At 37.5% G+C, this 8,801-nt stretch overlaps 1 pseudogene; it reads right to left on the bottom strand.

Annotated features, from left to right (window-relative positions):
- Positions 1 to 2,066: 2,066 nt before the first annotated feature.
- On the bottom strand, positions 2,067 to 3,098 carry LOC100716904 (coiled-coil domain-containing protein 112-like; annotated as a pseudogene).
- Between the last annotated feature and the right edge of the window lie 5,703 nt (positions 3,099 to 8,801).

Genomic DNA, 8,801 nt, shown 5'->3' with positions numbered 1-8,801 from the left:
TGTGGAGGTCAGTCTGGAGATTTCTCAGAAAGCTGGGATTGGAAGTTTCATTTGTTCCAGCTATTCCATTTCTAGGCATATTCCCAGAAGAACTGAAAACATCATACCACAGCGATATATGTGCACCCATGTTTATAGCAGCACAAGGTGTAATAGCCAGATATTGGAAATAACCTAAGTGTCCATCAACTGAGGAATGGGTAAAAAAGTTGTGGTATTTTTATACAATAGAGTACTACTCAGCTATAAAGAAGGATCACATTGAGATATTTATAAATAAATGGGCACAACTTGAGACCATATTCATAAGTGAAATAAATCAAACTCACATGTATGAATACTGAATAGTTTCCCTAGTGTAAGAAATGGTAAGAATACATAAAAGTATGTGGTAATCATGATTCCCCATTATGTGGCTTTTAAGTCTTATAAAGTTTTCATTCATTAATTGGAATGGTTTTATTCTTGGCTGTTTGATATTATTGTCTGTGATGATATGAACAGCTAGCTATTCTGAAGAAAACAAGACATCATAATAGCTAGTGGATTTAATATCATCTTGTTTTGAAGTTCCACCAAACTGTTGTTCTTCTGTCTGCATAGGTTTTATCATATTGTATGTTATTAGATTTTATAGACAAAAATTTTTATAGGCAAAGATATAATACAGAAACCATTGTTCATTTTCTGTTAGTTGGTTCTAAATACCCTGTAGTACTTTCATCCTCTTGAATGGTTTCACACTGTCTTGATATGTTTGATGCTATAGTGTACGAAGTTATACTCAAATATTTCAATGAAAGAGACTCTATAGTAACTACTATTAAGTCGGGTTATCTTCTGGTGAAATGCTATGTTGCTTAAATTATTCTGTTCTGACCTGTATTGTTATGTTGTTACGTCCTCTTTTATCTCAATCTCCCCCTTTTAAAATATTTATTTATTTATTTTTAATGATTTTTTAATTAAGGAAAAGAATTTTAAAAAATGAGCAGGCTATATTATAGTAACATTTTTGATTTCCTATTAACTTGATTTGAAGCCCTGTATTGCTCTCACCATCTTGTTTTGACTGATTTTACTCTATTCTGTTCTGTCTGATAGTATCAAGTTTGAGGGTATAAGCAACTATGTTGAAGGCAATAAGATTCACTATGATGTCTATTCTGGTTTGAATATTATCTTCTTTTGAAGTCCTGTAATGTCTAGCTCCAGCCTTCCCTTTTTCTTTCTTTCTTTCTTTCTTTCTTTCTTTCTTTCTTTCTTTCTTTCTTTCTTTCTTTCTTTCTTTTTCTTTTCTTCCTTTCTCTCACTCTTTCTTTCTTTTTTCTTTTTCCTCAGTTTCTTTCTGAGTCATGAGAATCCCTCTCCTTTCATCTGGTCTTCTCCATGGTGTTAAATTCTAGATCTGAGTTATTTCTCTCAGAAAGGCTCTCTACCCTGCTACCTATCAATCCCAGGATGTCCTATGAAGTAGATTTTTAAAATAAATATTCACTATTTTTTTTGTCTTTTTTGTTTTTATCGGCACCAGGGATCGAACTCATGACTGCCTGCTTGCAAAGCAAGCGCTTATGCCACTGAGCTTAATCCCCAGCCCCCAAATATTCACTGTTTAAAACAAGCATGTTTCAAATACAAAATACTGATTACACAAAAATGTAATATTGAAACTACCAATCTGCTAAACTTAGAAAAAGTAGTACATTATTTGGTAACCCTTTTTAAAAAGAACATTTTTGTTATTCAAGCTAACTTACTTTAAAGTTACAAAATTACAAAATTCTGGTTTAAAAATGCCTATTACTGCCTCAATTTATTTTGCTATGCCATGACAAAAACAAAGAATCTTTGAAATGCTTTCTAGTCATCAGATGGATAATGATTTAAAAATAAACTTCTAAAAATAATTCTAATAGCAACAGCAGGCCAACATATACCCTAAATACCCTCTTAGTAGAAACAGGAACCTTTAATGATGATGCAGCATGAAACTTACACTAATCAATATGTCTAGGCTAGTGGTGTTTAAAAGAATATGGTTAGTCACATTCTCCTGGTGTTACTTAATATGCTGGAACTCCCATCAAATGAATAGCGATTCCATTATTTCGTATTTTTCTCTGAATTCCTTGTTTGCAGGTTGGAATAGCCCTGTGTGGGACATGTAGAAGTGGCCTAGAGCCTGTACTTCCCAAACTTAGGTGGGTTTATAAAGCCTGGAAGGATCTCTATTAACATTATTTTCCACCTTTTCCTTTAATCTTCTTTCTTTTTCCTTTGCTATCTAGAATTTTCAATTCAAGTTTATATAAATCTCTTTTTTGAAACTTCATAATTTCATCAGCAACAGTTTTCCTTTTCCTGCATTTTCTCTTATCTCCTTTTCAAATCTCAGAAATTCCTCCTGTTTTTCTTCTGCTGGGTATAACCTTCTAGTAGTAACTTTAGTTAAAGCTGGCATTAGTGCTCTCCTGCTGTTTTTTCTTCCTCTTCTTTTAACTAAGAAGCATATTTCATTAACAGTTGTATATGTTTCTGTTTTTTTCCAAGCTTCAATTGCCAGCTTCTGCTTTATTCTTCCTTCCTCTTGTTGCCTTTGATTACCTTCTGGTTAATTATGCAAAAACACAGGAACATTGTCTGCCTTCTCTTTTAACTTGAAATTTTCCTGCTTCTTTTGCTGCTTTTCAGTTTTCTAATCCTGAATAGACTCTTGTTTTCTTTTTTCTGGACCCAGGCATTTTTGATAGAATTTCTCATGCTGCTGAACTTCATCCTGTGTTCTTCCTGGAAGGTGCTCTAAAACTTCTCTCCTAAATGCAGGCTTCCTTTACATTTATTTCTCACCTTTACAAAGGTCTCATGGTCGTAATTATCCCAGCTCCCCTACAATCCACCTGTTTGCTTAAGGAATTTTTCAAAATATACCACTGCTTCTGGAAAAGTACTTGGTGTCTGCAAAAGTATTTGGTGTAGTGTTATCTACAGGAACTCTGCCTGAGAGTGCTATGAGAGCTTTCTGTTTCTGAAATACCCAAAGCTCATATGATGATTTTTCTTGATACATCACTCAATTCATTATTCATTGCTTTCATCTTCAATTGTGAGAGTGTTCATGATCCCCACTATCTGCTTTCTTTTCTCTGCCATTTTTCCTTTGAAACACCCTAAACCCTAGTCTTGAAAACTTCACTTATTTTATGACCTATAGATTATAGTTTAGATGCCTAGTTAGCAGGTAGACAGGAGGGAATTTTGGCCAAATCCCCAAAGTCACCTCCTTACTTTTAACTGGCCATAAAAACTATGAAAATGGAAACAAATGAGTGTTTCCAAGGCACCAAACTGCTTGATACCCACATTCTGTGTGTCAATTAATCAGATGTATAAGAAGGCCTTACGACATTCCAAACCATTGATGGTGCTGCAAAGGTGGTATCCATGGAAACCTCTGACTTCGTGAACCCCTACAGGGATTTATAACAGAAGGACTAAAGGAATCAAAGCCAGCCAGCCACTAGCTAGGAGTTTCAATGGTAAAACCTGACTGACCATTGCAGTTTGAAATAAACCTCACTTGTTCCTGGAACTCAGTGTCCTGTGAGTTGGTTTCTTGAGAATTCTGCAACATTTTGGAGGCCCCAGTGAAATTGCCCTTGAAGACCCCTCCTTTGATGGGGGGCCGCAGTACCCACTTGCCTGGAAGCAGATACCTGGGTGGCAGGGTGCCTTGGCTAATTCCAGGAAGCCTTCTGGGAGTGGCTGAGGGAACAGACACCTATGGCCACAAGACAAAAACAGAGTACCTGTCCCCTGACAGGGGTAAGCACTTCTAATTCGTTTCTGTTTTCCTACTTAGGCAATTGGCACATGGCTGATTCAGGAATTTGTTTTGTTCTGTGCTAGCATTTGGTTGTTTGTTTAACCTGAGGAGAACTTAGCACACTAGATGTGATGATTTACCTATTTGTCCCTGAGTTTGATTCAAATTTTATTTATTTATTTATATAAAGAAAAAAGAAAGAAAAAATAGTAAAAATGAATAATACAGAATTAAAAAAATTAACACTAAGAAGTTGTTAGTTAATACATAATATATTGTCATCTTAGAAATAGTAGTTCAAATTACAAAATTGAAGCATAAAAAGTAGATAGACACTCAAACACTGACAGTGCAAAGCATTCTGTTGAATGATCCAACAAAAATTTAGTAATATGGTCATCTATCTTACACATTTATACATACAATTATATCATTTAGAGCACTTTCCTTCTCTTCCATTTTATAATATCTATTATACATTTTGGATCTTATTACTCTTTCAGTTTTTATTATTTTTTGCACTAGAGACACAATGTGATATTTACTAATGTGAGTCTTGTTATTTCACTTATGAGGACAGTCTCAAGTTGCCTCAATTTATTTATTGAGGCCTCAAATCATCCTTTTTATAGTTGAGTAATAGTCTATTGTATAAAAAGACCACATTTTTTTCATCATCTCTGAGGTTGATGGACATTTTGATTGTTTCCAAGATGTATGCTTTATTTGCCATTTATACACCTTCATCTGAGAAATGTGTGTTCATCTTAGATGCTGATTTTTGGAGAGGATCTTTGAATTTGTGGGTCTTGATGTTTTTCAATTCTTTACATGTTTGGGATAGAAGTCCTTTGTCTGAGGTGTTGCTGGCTAAAATTCTTTCCCATTCTGTGGGTTTTCATTTCACTCTGTTGGTGATTTCTTCTGAAGTGCAGAAACTTTTCAATAATGTGAGATCCCAGTTGTTGATTCTTCGAAGTATTTCTCATGCAGTTTGAATTTGTTTACGAATTCTCTGCTTACCCCTATGTCTCCAAGACTTCTACCTACCTTGTCTTCCAATAGATTTAGTGTTTCTATTTTAATATTTAGATCCTTGATCCATTTTGACTTTAGTTTAGTGTATGGTGATAGGCATGGGTCTAGTTTTAGTTTTGTGGCATGTGGAAAAGCCAGTTTTTCAAGCACTGTTTGTTAAAGATGTTATCCTCCACCCAGTGAACATGATTAGTCCCTTTGTCAAATATCAGGTGGCTGAGTGTCTTTGAAGCTGTGTTTGCATCTTCTAATCTGTTCCATTGATCTGCAGGTGTATTTCTTTACCACTGTGGCTTTGTAGTATAGTTTTAAGTCAGGAATTGAAGTGCCTCTTGCCTTGCCTTTGTTGCCTTAGAATTGTCTTTGCTATTCTAGGTTTGTTCTGTTTCCAAATGAGTTTTAGGAATATTTTCTCTATATCTGTAAGTTATGTTAATGGTATTTTGATTGGGATTGCATTAAATCTGTATAACAGTTTTGGGAGTATGGCCATTTTCACAGTGTTGGTTCTTCCTAGCCAAGAGCAAGGAATATCCTTCCATTTTCTGATATCCTCTTCAATCTCCTTTTTAGTGTAGTATAATTTTCAGCATATAGGTCTTTCATATTCTTGGTTAGGTTGATTCCTAAGAATTTCATTTTTTTAAGATGCTGTTGTGAAAGACAATATTTCCATAATTTCTCTCTTGTGGTGTTTTTTGTTTGTGTACAAGAATGCCATTGATTTTCGAATGCTAACTTTGTATCCAGCTACAAGGCTGAATCTGTTTATTACCTCTGGTAGTCTTTTATTGGAGTTTTTTGGGTCTTCTATGCAAAGTATGTCATCTAAAAATAATGATAATTTAACTTTTTCTCTTCCTTCCTGTATTTCTGTTATTTCTGAATCTTATCTGATTGCTCTGGTTAATATTTTTAGAACTATATTGAATAGGAGTGGTGATAGTGGACATCCTTGTCTTGCTCCTGGTTTTGGAGTAAAGGCTTTCAGTTTTTGTCCGTTATGTATAATGTTGGCCTTTGGTTTATCATAAATGGCTTTTATGAGAATGAGATAGATACTATTTATTTCTGTTGTTGTTCTGGAGATTGTGGTCATTTTTTTAAATCTCTATTGTGTCTTTTAGTACTCTTTCTAGGGTTGGTTTGGTGGATATGAATTTCTTCAGTTGTTCTTTGTCATGAAAGTATCTTGTTTCTCCATTAAATTTGAAATACAGTTTTTCTGGGTACATCAGTCTGGGATGAAAGTTGTCTTCTTTTAGGGCTTGAAATACCTCACTCCAAGCTCATCTTAATTTGAAGGTTTGCACTGAAAAGTCTGCTATGATTCTAATGGTCTTTCCTTGATAGGTGAGTTGTGTCTTTTCTCTAACAGCTTTTAGTATTCTATTTTTATGCTGCATGTCTGGGATCTTAATTATTATATGTCTGGGTGTAGATTTATGTTGGTTGCGATTGTTTGGAGTTCTATATGCATCATTTATCTGCATATCCGATTTTTCCCTATGTTTGAAAGCTTTTCTGCTATTACTTCTGTAAATAGTTTACCAGTCTCATTTGCATTGATTCCTGCATCTTCACTGATACCTATTATCCTTATATTGTTTCTTTTGGCATCATCTTGAAGCTGGTGGATTGTCATTTCATGCTGCTTTGCTGTTTTACAAATTCTACCCTTTCATGATTGCTATCTGCAATCCTGTCCTCAAAGTACAAAATTCTATCCTCAGTTTCATTTAAATGGTTTTGCCAGCTTCAATACAATTTTTTTGTTTCTTGGATAGCTCTTTGAATTTGTTTCTTGGATTCTGCTTGTTTTCTATATTGTTCATTCAAGGTTTCAATCAGTTTCCCATGCTCCTTTGTTTCTTATCTATTTCTTCTCTAGCTATGCTGAGCAAGTCATTTACTAAGCTTGTTATTTTTGTCTTTATGTGAGAAAATATTTCTAATTTGAATGCCTTTATAGCCCATGTATTTGTTTCTTTATTTCATTTGCTATCTTTTCAGAGATTTCTGGTTTATGATTTTTTTTAAAAGTCCTCTGTTCACTGTCACCTGTTTTTGCTCCTGAGGACTAGATGTTTGAAATTGCATTTTGCTTTTTTGTTTTGTCACTTTGGTCGTTTGAGCTAATATTTGGTTTTTAATCCCAATAGTCACAACTGTTAGGAGTGTTTATCTTAGGGTCCTGTTGTATGGTTGATATTTGTCTGATTATTGAGTACTACAATGAAGAGGAGGGCCAGTCACCTGAAGTGCTGGGTCCTATTAGGTGAGTCCTATATTCTTCATATGCTGACTAGCCTAAGATTTGAAGTAAATCAACTTTTATTTCCTGCTGTTGCTATGTCTTCAGGTTATTATAGGTCACCAGATCTCCTTGTCTATAGTGTTTGTCTCAGCTGAGACCCTACTGTGTCATTGGATGTCTCATAAGCCTTTTCAATTTTCTCCAAGTTGGGAGAGCCCTTATTGGAACACTCCTAAACCTGTCTGATGTTCTCTGTGGTCAGGAAGGAGTCACTTACACCCTTGCCATCTCTCCAAGGTCTTACAGCTGGAGGGAGCTTTGTTCCTGCTCCTATTTACTCTCTGAAGACCTCTGTTTTAGGAGCAAAATCACCATAGTGACTGGAGCCTGCTGAGGTCTTCTGTTTGAGTGAGGGGTTACTGAGTCTCCCATCAACATAGCACAGTTAATCCACAGTAGTTCAAGGTTCTGGGAGGAGGAGTGAGAGTCAAAAATTAGCAGCAGTACTTGGTCTAGGAGATGGGCAGGGTTGCTCAAGACAGCAGGCCTGTGGTGCAGTGGTCCTCCCATCTGGTGGGGTGGCATGCTTTTGCTTCAAATTTTGAGGTCAGTGGGGAAGTTCCTTCCAGTGTTGTCTTTTGTGTGTCTGTGAATACTTAGGATCACTATTATCGGTCCTATCAGCCCAGTGATAAATGAAGTTAGCCCCAGATATAAATTGGACAACTATTCATATCAACTTTGGCTATTTTAGTAAGTTTTAGCCCAATCTTTTGACCTCTGGTTTAGTTTGACTAAAGTTTCTACTATAACTTCAGAACTATTTGCATAAAAATGGCATTCTTCCCCCTAAAGCCAAGTGTAGTCCCCCTTGTTCCATAAAGAGCAGATGGAGTCCTCTTCTGTTTTATAAGACTACCTCAACAAGGGAATCTACTTGGCTGTGCAATTTCCTGACTATCTGCCATACCCCAGTTAGATCCTGTTTTATAGTTCATGATAATCTAGTGAGCCCTTGGAAGCCTAATTTAGTGTGGATTAGTGTGCCTGCACCCATGCTAATGGACCCAACTATGTTTGTGCCTACTAATATTGGAATCTCCATGGAACCTCTTTGGGCTCCTGTCTAGTGTTTTGAGGATAATAATGAGAATACTTGATCTTCCTGCATGGCTGTCACTGAGGAAATCAACTTTGTTAAGAGGCAATGACTGACTACCACCACTGTGGAAGGTGCGTGTCCAGCCGAGCGGAGGCTGGCCCTGCTGCTGCCTCTCCTGCCCAGGGCCCATACTACCACTGCTGCGGACCAGAAGTTGAGCACCCAGCCGAGCGGAGGCCACTCCAGTCTTGTCCTGCTGTGGCCTCTCCCACCTGGGGCCCATACTACCACCACTGCGGACCAGAAGGTGAGCCCCCAGCCCAGCAGAGGGGACTCCGGTCTGGCCCTGCTGCTGCCTCTCCCGCCCGGGGCCCATACTACCACCGCTGCGGACCAGAAGGTGAGCCCCCAACCCAGCAGAGGGGACTCCGGTCCGGCCCTGCTGCCACCTCTCCCGCCCGGAGCCCATACTACCACCGCTGGGGACCTGAAGGTGAGCGTCCAGCTGAGCAGAGGCCGGCCCTGCTGCCGCCTCTCCTGCCCGGACTTCCACCACTGCGGACCCAAAGGTGAGCTCT

This window comes from Cavia porcellus, unplaced genomic scaffold (assembly GCF_034190915.1).
Source record: "Cavia porcellus strain 051 isolate PalLab524CR breed Dunkin Hartley unplaced genomic scaffold, mCavPor4.1 scaffold_4, whole genome shotgun sequence".
In the NCBI taxonomy this organism is placed as follows: Eukaryota; Metazoa; Chordata; class Mammalia; order Rodentia; family Caviidae; genus Cavia; species Cavia porcellus.
The sequence above is the reverse complement of the archived record's forward strand: the minus strand, read 5'-3'. Positions and strand labels throughout refer to the sequence as shown.